We start from the raw sequence: 12,407 nt of genomic DNA, 5'->3' as shown, positions 1-12,407 counted from the left end.
AAAAAAAAAAAGTCCAAATTGACCTGTTTACCTACAATTGTGATGACATGGTGGTTACTAATTTTAAAATAAACTTTTTAAATAATTTTAATTAAAATAATTAAATAATAATAATAATAATAATAAAATTAAAAAAAAACAGACATCTCCGGCAGTTCTTCTATTTTTTAATTTTTTTTAATTATTAGTGTCGATTGTTATGTGTAAATTAATATCAGGCAACCTTATCTAGGAAAAATGAAAAGAATTACGTAGTAATATTTACCTAATTTTCGTTCCATTTTTAATTGATGATGTAGAATATTATTATTGAAATATTTCCGTTTCATTTTTAATTTCCGTTCCTTTTTTAATTTATCTTTAATATTGTTTATAATATGCCTTTATTATTTATGATGTAGAATGTTTTCCTTTTTTTAATTAAATTGCAATGATATGACCATTTCCTTTTTCATTTTAGTTAATTATGGAAATTTTTTTTTATTTACAGTCAATTATTAATATTCATTTCCTTTTATATATTCAATCAATTAGTAACATCAGATTCATTTTTAGTCGATTTTTTTTTTTGTTTTCAGTTAATTAGTCAATTAGAATAATAGATCCACTGGTATTTTTACCTAATTTCTGTTCTATTTTTNGAAGATCAAGATTGCAAATTCTACAATATATAGATGAGCATCCGTAGATTGCTAGTTATTTTGCACAGTACAACTAAAAAGATGGATAGTTAAATAAGGTATTATCATTCAAAATCTTGTAATACAAAGTTACAATACAATGTTTTTCCATTAGAAATTACCAATCAAAGTAATGTGATTAAAATATATAATTATAGAAAACATTTGATTGTTCACTACAATCACTCTAAAAATTGTAATTTTACATACGTGATACGCCCATGGCAAAATTGGCCTTTTTAATTTACTTTTACTATTGTTTAAAATTTAAAATATGCCTTTACTATTCTTATGTTTTTATATATAGTATAGATTAATATTATGCTAATTATGACGTCCATAAGGATCTCCAACATGCAGAATGAATCAACTAAAAATTAAATCATACCGCATACCATAACAATTCTACGCGTGTTAAAGTTTGATCTTCGACTTCGTAAAATTACAGATTATAGATCTCTAACTAATAGTGAGAGCACAGATATTGGTACGTTGTGAGAGAAGAGTCATTTATCATCATTATATAGTGGATGATAAACATAATATGGAAGATTTTTCAAAAGGAAAGTATAATTAATTTTAATTTTATGTAAATATAGATGATTGACATGTAAAAATTTTACTACAATATTATATAATTTTTTCATTCTAATATAGTTAATTACATGTTAATTATATAAATATATATAGATATATAGATATAGATATAGATTATCATATCACTAATCACCACTCACCAATTAATTAATTAATATCAATATCAATCTATATAAATATAAATATTAATATATAACAATATTACCATATCACTAATCACCAATCACCAATTAATTATTCTTTTTTAAAATAATCACCAATTAATTAATTAATATTAGTATATATTAATATATTATATATTAATATATTAATATTAAGAATAATACCATATACCATATTATCAATTATCAATTATATATCACCAATCACCCATCACCCATTAATATTAACAATATTACCATATTATCATATTATCATTATCATATATTACCATAATAATATTATAGGATGGATAATTAATAAAATAATAAAATAAAAAAATAATAAATAAAAAAAATAAATGATTTTACCAAATACCCCTAAGTTTCGGGGGGAAAATTTGGGAGGAGGAAATTGTTTTTATATATAGTATAGATTAACTTCGTTGAGAAATATAATATTTCTTCTGTGGTAATATTTTTGGCAATTTCATTAAATTATAATTAATAAAATATGATAATATAATTAAGAAAATGAAATTATAAAATAACAAAATATGTATTCATAAATATTTAGAACTTTTTTAAAAATACATACATATACACTATATTAATAATAAAAAATTTAAATACTAGCTTTTTAATTTATAAATGTAAATATTTAATTATAAATCTATCAATATAAACTATAATTAATGAAATTATATTATATAATTTTTCTATATACAAATTAAAAAATATTATGTGTATATATAATGTATTATACAAGCATATAAGGAAATGCATCTGATTATAGTTTAAACTTACTCATACAAAATTTAAAATTTAAAATTTGTTAATTGATTTCTAAGTATAATAATTTTATTTATTATTCATATTTTTACAATTATAATATATATAAATACAATTAGAAATAAATCAACTTTATTATGTGAATTTTTTCTATAAAATTAGAGATTATATTAACTGTGCAAAATTTAAATTTAAATTTAAATTTTGTATGTTATGAAAATAGATAGTTGACCAAGTATATAAAAATTTGACTATATTATTATATTGTATATTTTAACATCTTTTTATTTTTTTTATATTCTTTAAATTTAAATTCATAATAACAAATTTTTTTCCCGAGCAATGCTATTGGTAAATTATTATTATTATTATTATTATTATTATTATTATTATTATTATTATTATTATATAATATTTTCCTACCTAGATTGAAGGGCGTTTTAGTAATAATATAATTAATATAATTACGTAGTTCTTATTTTGTTAATTAATTGAAAATGTTGCACTATTAATCTTAAATCAGCAATAGATCCGCATGCAATACTCATAATAAATGAATTCTTATTTTGTTAATAAAATAAATATCCAGAATTAGTTGAATGGATTAAGGAATTTTTATTTTGTTAGTATAATTAAGAACTCAAAATAAATGAATTCTTTATTTTGTTAATAAAATAAATATCCATAATTTATATGCTATGAAAATAGATACTTAACCAAATATATGGAACTACAACTATATTATTAATTTATTATATTGTACATTTTAAAATATTTATGTTTTTTTCAATTTTTTTATTTAAATTCATAATAACATAATTTTATTCGTGCATCGCACGGGTAAAACACTAGTTTGTAAATTAAAATAAGAATTAATACCATCTAGAGTACTTCAAAAGTATAATGTTTTTGCCACGTTAGTCTTAACTTTCAAATTGATCACTCATGATCTTTCGACTTTTAAATTGTTATCGTATGTGGTTCAAGTTAACCATCATGGTTATTCAACTATCAAATTTTAACCACATATGGTCTTTCCAATAAGACCGCGGCTGGTTAAATTTTGAAAGTTGAAGGACCATGAGTGATTATTTTTTTATCACGGATGGTATGAATTTGAAGGTCGAAGTCCGAAGGACAACGAATTGTCAATTTGAAAATTTAGGATTAAACGTGGCAAAACCACTATACTCAAAAGATCTTATATGACATTAACTCTTCTTAAAATACTAGTTTTATACGCGCATTGCGCGAATTGGTTAATGCCCAATGTTTATATTTAAATAAATATTTGAAAGTATATCAATGCAAGATTATATACGAGAAGTTTATACCTAGGTAATTGAATGTCGAATTTTTTTATTTAAATATCTAACTCAAAGTATATGAATCCAAGATAATATAGAAAATTCATTATAATTATTACTAAAATAAATGTTTGCAACCTTGTAAAATCGATAGTCTAAATATTTTGTAACCACTCGGTTTTTCCGACAAAGTTAAGGTTCGAGAATATAGATATATTTTTTTAAGCTATGACGTTTAAGAGAAGACTGTTCGGTGCTCGAAATAATTTTTGGATTAGTTATCAATAAGCTGCGAACTACGTACCGGTCTCGAGCCGAGAAATTTTAAGGATATAGATTCAGTTCGAATTTTCTAGAATTGGGATTATTAAGTATCATACGATTAAGCCTGAATTTCTAGTTAGTTCAAGGAAGATCTTAAATGGACTGTAAGGGATAAATTGTTACGGACTCTGAACCTAGATTTGGCAGATTACCGGAAAATTTCCAAAATTGGTGATTTGCGACGGGAATATTTTTACGATAATTTTGGTATTAGAATTTTCCCGAATTAAGTTATAATCCTCCGAACATTCATCTGATTTAAGCATAAACTGGCCAATTAGATTTGAGATCTTGTAAGGACTTCATGGAGTGTTGACATGTGGCAAGTAAATCTAAGTTTGATTGAGCAATTAATGAGGCATTAATGGAAGTATGGCCTAGTTGCACTTGTTACTTGTAGTTCAAGAACAAAATCACACCAAGATCACCTATCTCTCTCTCATTTTCGGATTTTACACTTAGAGAAAGAAGAAGAGAAATAATTTTAGTCTTCCATTGTGATCAAGGAGCACCAAAATATTTTTCTTACTCAAGGATTAAGTGTAAGTAAGATCCTAGACTTTGTTAGATTTATTCATTTCTAGAACTTAAGTGTCAATGTTTAGTGCATGAAAATATTGTTGTTATGGTGATGTTTTTAGGGGCTTTGGATTCGAGGGAAGATCTAACACTTCTACGGTTCTAGAAATCTTCTATTGAGGTAAGGAATCCCTTAAGTTGGCCCAATCACTTGAAGGTAGACAATCGCTAGGAAATTACATGAGTAGGAATTTTTACATGAAAATTATGTGCTATGTTATAGATCTAAAAGTTGGCTCAAATTCTCTACCTTGATTTTTGGTAAATTTACTAGGCATGTCCATAGCTAATTTATGCATGTATATGTTGTATTTATGCCCATATAGGCTTATACTTGTGAAAATAGTGAAAAGAAATAAGGATAGTCTCTGGCAGTAACTTCCGAGATTTACTGGGAAATATCGGTAAGGTATTTTGATCCCATTTTTTTTAGACAGGTAGTTCTATAAGTGTAGAACCCGCATATAAAATTTCATAATGTAGTTCTATAAGTGTAGAACCCGCATATAAAATTTCATAATGATCGGCTATAAGTGTAGAACCCGCATATAAAATTTCATAATGATCGGAGTAGTATGTAGAACCCGCATATAAAATTTCATAATGATCGGAGTAGTATAAGTATGGTTTTCGAATTTTTTTCCAAAACTGGTCCAGAGAGAAAAACTCTGGATAGCACACTGCCAAGGGCAAAAATGTAATTTTCTGTGTTTATTCGCGGATCAAAATGACCAAAACTTTTTATGGACATCAAGTACTATAAGTTGGGGTTCTACCATAAAAATTTCAAGTGAAAAAGAGTTCGGGAACTATTTTTACCGGCTCAATCTTTCGGATTGCGCCAAGCTGAAATTTTCTGAAAAAGAATGGTTAGAAACAATTTTGACAAATATTATTTTTGTGCATTATATTAACGTGGAAGACAATTATGTTTTGAACATTATTGTGACTCCTGTACTTGAATTTCTGTGATGTGACTAACACTAACCTAAGTATGTGGGTTGGGGAAATATACTTGAATAAGTATATTGGTTATGGAGTCATGTGGTAATAATTAATGAAGGTGAGGGAGTCTGTACGATTAATCGGTACCGCAGAGAGAAGTCTATTCGCTGAGTGTTGGGTGAATTAAACGTGGATGTGTTGTGTACCCCACGTGTGACTTAAACGTGGATGTGTTGTGTACCCCACGTGTGAATTAAACGTGGATGTGTTGTGTACCCCACGTGTGACTTAAACGTGGATGTGTTGTGTACCCCACGTGTGAATTAAACGTGGATCGTGGATGTGTTGTGTACCCCACGTGTGAATTAAACGTGGATGTTGGATGTGTTGTGTACCCCACGTGTGAATTAAACGTGGATGTGTTGTGTACCCCACGTGTGACTTAAACGTGGATGTGTTGTGTACCCCACGTGTGACTTAAACGTGGATGAATTAAAAAGTGGATGTGTTGTGTACCCCACTTGTGAATTAAAGGTGGATGTGTTGTGTACCCCACCTGTGAATTAATGGTGGGAGTTGTGTACCCCACGGGTGATGTGCGAGAGCTAACTGTCGGGTGTCCTAACAGTTGTGTGGGCGTTGTGTACCCCACGGGTGAATTAATGGCTGTGTTATGCGCCGAAATTACTGATGTAACGTGAAATTTGCTTGTTGTTAGATTGCTTGCAGGTAGACTGCGATTGCTGGGTAACGTTTACCTTACCTTATTGTATTACTAATTGTGGTTTCGAAAACCTTTGTTTATTTTCGAGTGATCATGGATATCCTTACTTAGCCGTCGCGCTAACTACACTTCGTTGTGTCATTATTAGATGCAGTCTAGCGTGGGCCCCTGTGGCCGATGAGCTTTGAATAAGATGGGAGTCGAGGTTGAAGACTACTCTATCCTAGAATAGACACCCTGGGAGGATTATTTTCATATGTACATATCTGGATATTTGATATGGTTATTTGAGGTTGTAAGTTTAGCCTTAGCGTTTGGGTATAGGAAAGATACTTAAGCGTGGCGGTAACACCCAGTTTTCTGCTGGTTAGACGCTTCCGCAATGTATTATATTTTAAGGATTTTGTAATAAATCCAAGATGTGAAAATTGGGGTGTTACAAATTGGTATCAGAGCTTAGGATATGAAATCATTGTTTTGGACAGTAGAGCTTGATACGCTCTGTTACTAAGTGAAAGTCGAGAGCCTAAGGTTATAAGATCTTGGAGATAGATCAGAACTTTAGGTTGTGAGATCTTTGCCATAGGCAATAGAGTTTGGTAAGGTATGTTACATAGTAGAGATCAGAGCTTAGGATTTGAGATCCTTGTTATAGATAATAGAATTGGTGAAGCTCTGCTACAAAGTGGAATCTATCAGAGCTTAAGGTTATAAGTTCTTGGAAATAGAGTTTGGTACGCTCTGTCATAAGTTGGTATTAAGGCGGTTCGAATCTTTGAAGGTTAGATTGGAGCCTAGGCTGTGAGACCTTTGTAAGATGTGACATCTTTGTGATAAGCTTAGGATTTGAGATCATTGTTATCGATGATAGAGTTTGGACGCTATGTTACGAGTAGGATTTCATGTTCACTAAAATTATTATTTACCCCATATATATGTATATTGATTATGATATGATATGATATGATGTCAAAATTATGTATTTTGCAAAATTATGCGCATTAAGAATGTTGAGTAAATGCTTGGCTTGGAATTTTAGTATATGTACATTCCTATGGAGAATGATGTATTCTTATGGAATGAATTATTGTGGAGAAAAATGTGTTTTGAAAAATTATATATTTTTGAAGAAAATATTTATCATGAGGAAATGATATATTTTGGAAATTATATGTACATATTTAGTCTTGGAGGATAAGAATACTTGCTGCCGGGGTGAGCCGGAAATCTCAAAAACTTTTTTGGAAAATGATATCTCCACATATATTTTTGGGAAAATATTTTATGAAGATTATGAGGCAAATGATATATATATCTATACGATTTTGGAAAGAATATGATTGTTGAAAACCATAAAACCCAAGCCCATATTTTACGGGGTGAAATGGAATTTACTTAGCTTATGCTAATTTTGGGATATACACCCCTTTGTCTTTATGTCTTTATGATTTTGTGAAAATGTGAGTACACGTCGTATGAAATTATTTGATGAGAATACATATTGTTTATTCTTGTGATTGTTAGTGAAATTATTAGATTTATAGAAACTATGGTAAGTAATGAAACTATGATGTTGAAGAGATTTGGTGGTGGAATTATTGGCATCTGGATTCTGAAAGGGAAAAATAGTGGTATGTGAATATTATGAATGTGAAGGTTATGGACATATTATATAACATTGAATAAGTAATGTTGGGTCACAGATGTAAGATATGATGTTGTGAAGGATATGGTTATTTATATATTTTGTCCCGAAGAGTGGTAATTATTTGGAGGTTTCGAACTATCCTTTATGACTATTATTATTATGATTATGATTATGATGATGAGAATTGAGATCTCTCTATTTGGTTTTAGCCACCGGTTCGTGGATTCGTCCGGTTGGTTCAGTATTGGTTTGGAAGTTAATATAATTAGCTTCAAATTATTATAATTTTTTTTTCATAGTATTAATAAAATACTTGGTAAATAAATATATAACATAATTTTTTGCAATTAACTTTGATATTTAATTACAAGATATTGTAAAAATAAGATAATGGACAATGTAATGAATATCAATTGATAAATTTGAATGTAAAGAATCTTTGCATGAGAGAAAATAAAGATAATATAACTAATGAAATTATTTCTCTTATATAATTTAATTTTTTGATAATGAATAATATTTTCAAATAAAGGTATTGTAGACACATAATTCTAAATTAAAGAAATACATATGTATCATTTTTTGTTGTAGCTAATAATTTATCTATACTATTAATAAAAACAATATCCTCAGTTTTAACTTCCCGCCCAAAACACTCCTATACTATTATGGTTTGCGTAATATTGTAAAATACGGTAATACAATTCCTATCTGTAATACAATTGTAAATTCCGTAATACAATTGTAAATTAAAATAGAACTCCTAATAAAATATATATTCTTCCCTACATTTCTATTCGTAATACAATTCTAGATTAAAATTACTAATCGTAATAATTCAGCATATATATTTCTCTTCAATGCANCAGTAGAGCTTGATACGCTCTGTTACTAAGTGAAAGTCGAGAGCCTAAGGTTATAAGATCTTGGAGATAGATCAGAACTTTAGGTTGTGAGATCTTTGCCATAGGCAATAGAGTTTGGTAAGGTATGTTACATAGTAGAGATCAGAGCTTAGGATTTGAGATCCTTGTTATAGATAATAGAATTGGTGAAGCTCTGCTACAAAGTGGAATCTATCAGAGCTTAAGGTTATAAGTTCTTGGAAATAGAGTTTGGTACGCTCTGTCATAAGTTGGTATTAAGGCGGTTCGAATCTTTGAAGGTTAGATTGGAGCCTAGGCTGTGAGACCTTTGTAAGATGTGACATCTTTGTGATAAGCTTAGGATTTGAGATCATTGTTATCGATGATAGAGTTTGGACGCTATGTTACGAGTAGGATTTCATGTTCACTAAAATTATTATTTACCCCATATATATGTATATTGATTATGATATGATATGATATGATGTCAAAATTATGTATTTTGCAAAATTATGCGCATTAAGAATGTTGAGTAAATGCTTGGCTTGGAATTTTAGTATATGTACATTCCTATGGAGAATGATGTATTCTTATGGAATGAATTATTGTGGAGAAAAATGTGTTTTGAAAAATTATATATTTTTGAAGAAAATATTTATCATGAGGAAATGATATATTTTGGAAATTATATGTACATATTTAGTCTTGGAGGATAAGAATACTTGCTGCCGGGGTGAGCCGGAAATCTCAAAAACTTTTTTGGAAAATGATATCTCCACATATATTTTTGGGAAAATATTTTATGAAGATTATGAGGCAAATGATATATATATCTATACGATTTTGGAAAGAATATGATTGTTGAAAACCATAAAACCCAAGCCCATATTTTACGGGGTGAAATGGAATTTACTTAGCTTATGCTAATTTTGGGATATACACCCCTTTGTCTTTATGTCTTTATGATTTTGTGAAAATGTGAGTACACGTCGTATGAAATTATTTGATGAGAATACATATTGTTTATTCTTGTGATTGTTAGTGAAATTATTAGATTTATAGAAACTATGGTAAGTAATGAAACTATGATGTTGAAGAGATTTGGTGGTGGAATTATTGGCATCTGGATTCTGAAAGGGAAAAATAGTGGTATGTGAATATTATGAATGTGAAGGTTATGGACATATTATATAACATTGAATAAGTAATGTTGGGTCACAGATGTAAGATATGATGTTGTGAAGGATATGGTTATTTATATATTTTGTCCCGAAGAGTGGTAATTATTTGGAGGTTTCGAACTATCCTTTATGACTATTATTATTATGATTATGATTATGATGATGAGAATTGAGATCTCTCTATTTGGTTTTAGCCACCGGTTCGTGGATTCGTCCGGTTGGTTCAGTATTGGTTTGGAAGTTAATATAATTAGCTTCAAATTATTATAATTTTTTTTTCATAGTATTAATAAAATACTTGGTAAATAAATATATAACATAATTTTTTGCAATTAACTTTGATATTTAATTACAAGATATTGTAAAAATAAGATAATGGACAATGTAATGAATATCAATTGATAAATTTGAATGTAAAGAATCTTTGCATGAGAGAAAATAAAGATAATATAACTAATGAAATTATTTCTCTTATATAATTTAATTTTTTGATAATGAATAATATTTTCAAATAAAGGTATTGTAGACACATAATTCTAAATTAAAGAAATACATATGTATCATTTTTTGTTGTAGCTAATAATTTATCTATACTATTAATAAAAACAATATCCTCAGTTTTAACTTCCCGCCCAAAACACTCCTATACTATTATGGTTTGCGTAATATTGTAAAATACGGTAATACAATTCCTATCTGTAATACAATTGTAAATTCCGTAATACAATTGTAAATTAAAATAGAACTCCTAATAAAATATATATTCTTCCCTACATTTCTATTCGTAATACAATTCTAGATTAAAATTACTAATCGTAATAATTCAGCATATATATTTCTCTTCAATGCAATCTATACTTCTATACTATTAATAAAAACAATACCCTCAGTTTTAACTTCCCGCCCAAAACACTCCTATACTATTATGGTTTGCGTTATATTGTAAAATACGGTAATACAATTCCTATTCGTAATACAATTGTAATTTAAAATAAAATTCCTAATAAAATATATATATTCGTCCTTACGTTCCTATTCGTAATACAATTTTAGATTAAAATTACTAATCGTAATAATATGGTTTGTGTAATATTGTAAACAAAATTTGACATAATTCAACACGCAAGGCCAACCAATTTGCTTAACGACATTCGATTTGACATAATTCAACACGCAAGGCCAACCAATTTGCTTAACAACATTCGTGCATGTAGGTGTCGGCGCACACGAGTCAAACCCTTTTTAAGTTCATTTTGGGTTTTGATTTGCACCCACCTACGCACGAGAGAGAGCCTCTATGCTATACAATTCAATAAGCCTTAGAAAAACTCTTGTATAAGTAGTGGTGCAAACCACTTATCAAATCAATATGGGACAAAAGCTACTTGAAAGGTTTTTCTCTCCATTTTTCTAACTCAAATGGGTCAACTTTGAGAACCAATTTCTCATTCACCCATTATCAGTTTTGAGCGTACAATATATCAATCTTTTCGTCTAACTACAAAGAACACGAATCTACTTTGACCCGACCCAAATCGAAAATGGACCCCACATATATTTGTACCACAATATTGCCACTAAAATGCCATTTTATGCTAATTTTTTCCAACAGTTATTTGTCCAGAGAATATCAACGTGTTGGAGGAAGAAGATGATATATAGTGAAGGGCAATATCATCTTCAATATATATCATCTTCTTCCTCCAACACAACGCTCTACGGTCAACCAACAATCACTCAACTGATTATCTCATTATTCCCATGTAAATTTTTCTCTAATATAGTTATACTTACTGAATATCAAAATATAAGTGTACCTCAAGATCTTGCAATAACTAACCGAAAAGTAATTAAATTAATGATATATAATGCAATGCAAATTATCTACATATTGCATTTATACACTTATTTTAGAACACTGAATTTTTGTGATATTTGTTGCATGCAAGGAAGACTCATACTGTAGTTTATTTGTCGATTTTTATATGTTATAAATCATAATATCATAAGAAACGAATACTTTGATGATATATGAAGCATGAGTAGTATGTCAATCAATGGTTATGGACATCGCATTTCAACAGTTTGGATGGCATCATTTCAAAAAGTCATACACTCCATTTGGTAATCTGGAGTGAAGTTTTGATTAACAGTTTAGATATATGATTCATACATTTTGATATATTTTTGTTTATTGTCTGATGCCAATATGATGATTTGAATTTTGAGAGCATAGAAACAAGCTCGAATCATGCTTATATGCTTGAATTGTCTTACCTCAAAGTTACTACCCACTATCACACAATGCTTTATGTTGTATGTTAGACTCAAGGTTACTAATAACTTCTCACAATAGTCAGAGACTTGCTTTATATGTATGAAATATTGACAAAAACAATTAGGCTTTAGATGTGAGTTTTACTTATATATACCTGAGAATTTGAAACATTTTGAAATTTAGTGATTGGTAAAATCAATATATTTTACAGTTTGACTATCAGAACTAATTTTATGGAAAAAATCACAGAATATATACATGTAGATTATAAAATTAAAATTTCAGTGTCAAAATCGTTATGACTCAATGCTTTGATTACATTAAAAGTGATTTTTTAAATTTTCAAACT

Source organism: Ipomoea triloba, chromosome 6, assembly GCF_003576645.1.
Source record: "Ipomoea triloba cultivar NCNSP0323 chromosome 6, ASM357664v1".
NCBI lineage: Eukaryota > Viridiplantae > Streptophyta > Magnoliopsida > Solanales > Convolvulaceae > Ipomoea > Ipomoea triloba.
Note: the sequence above shows the minus strand (reverse complement) of the source record.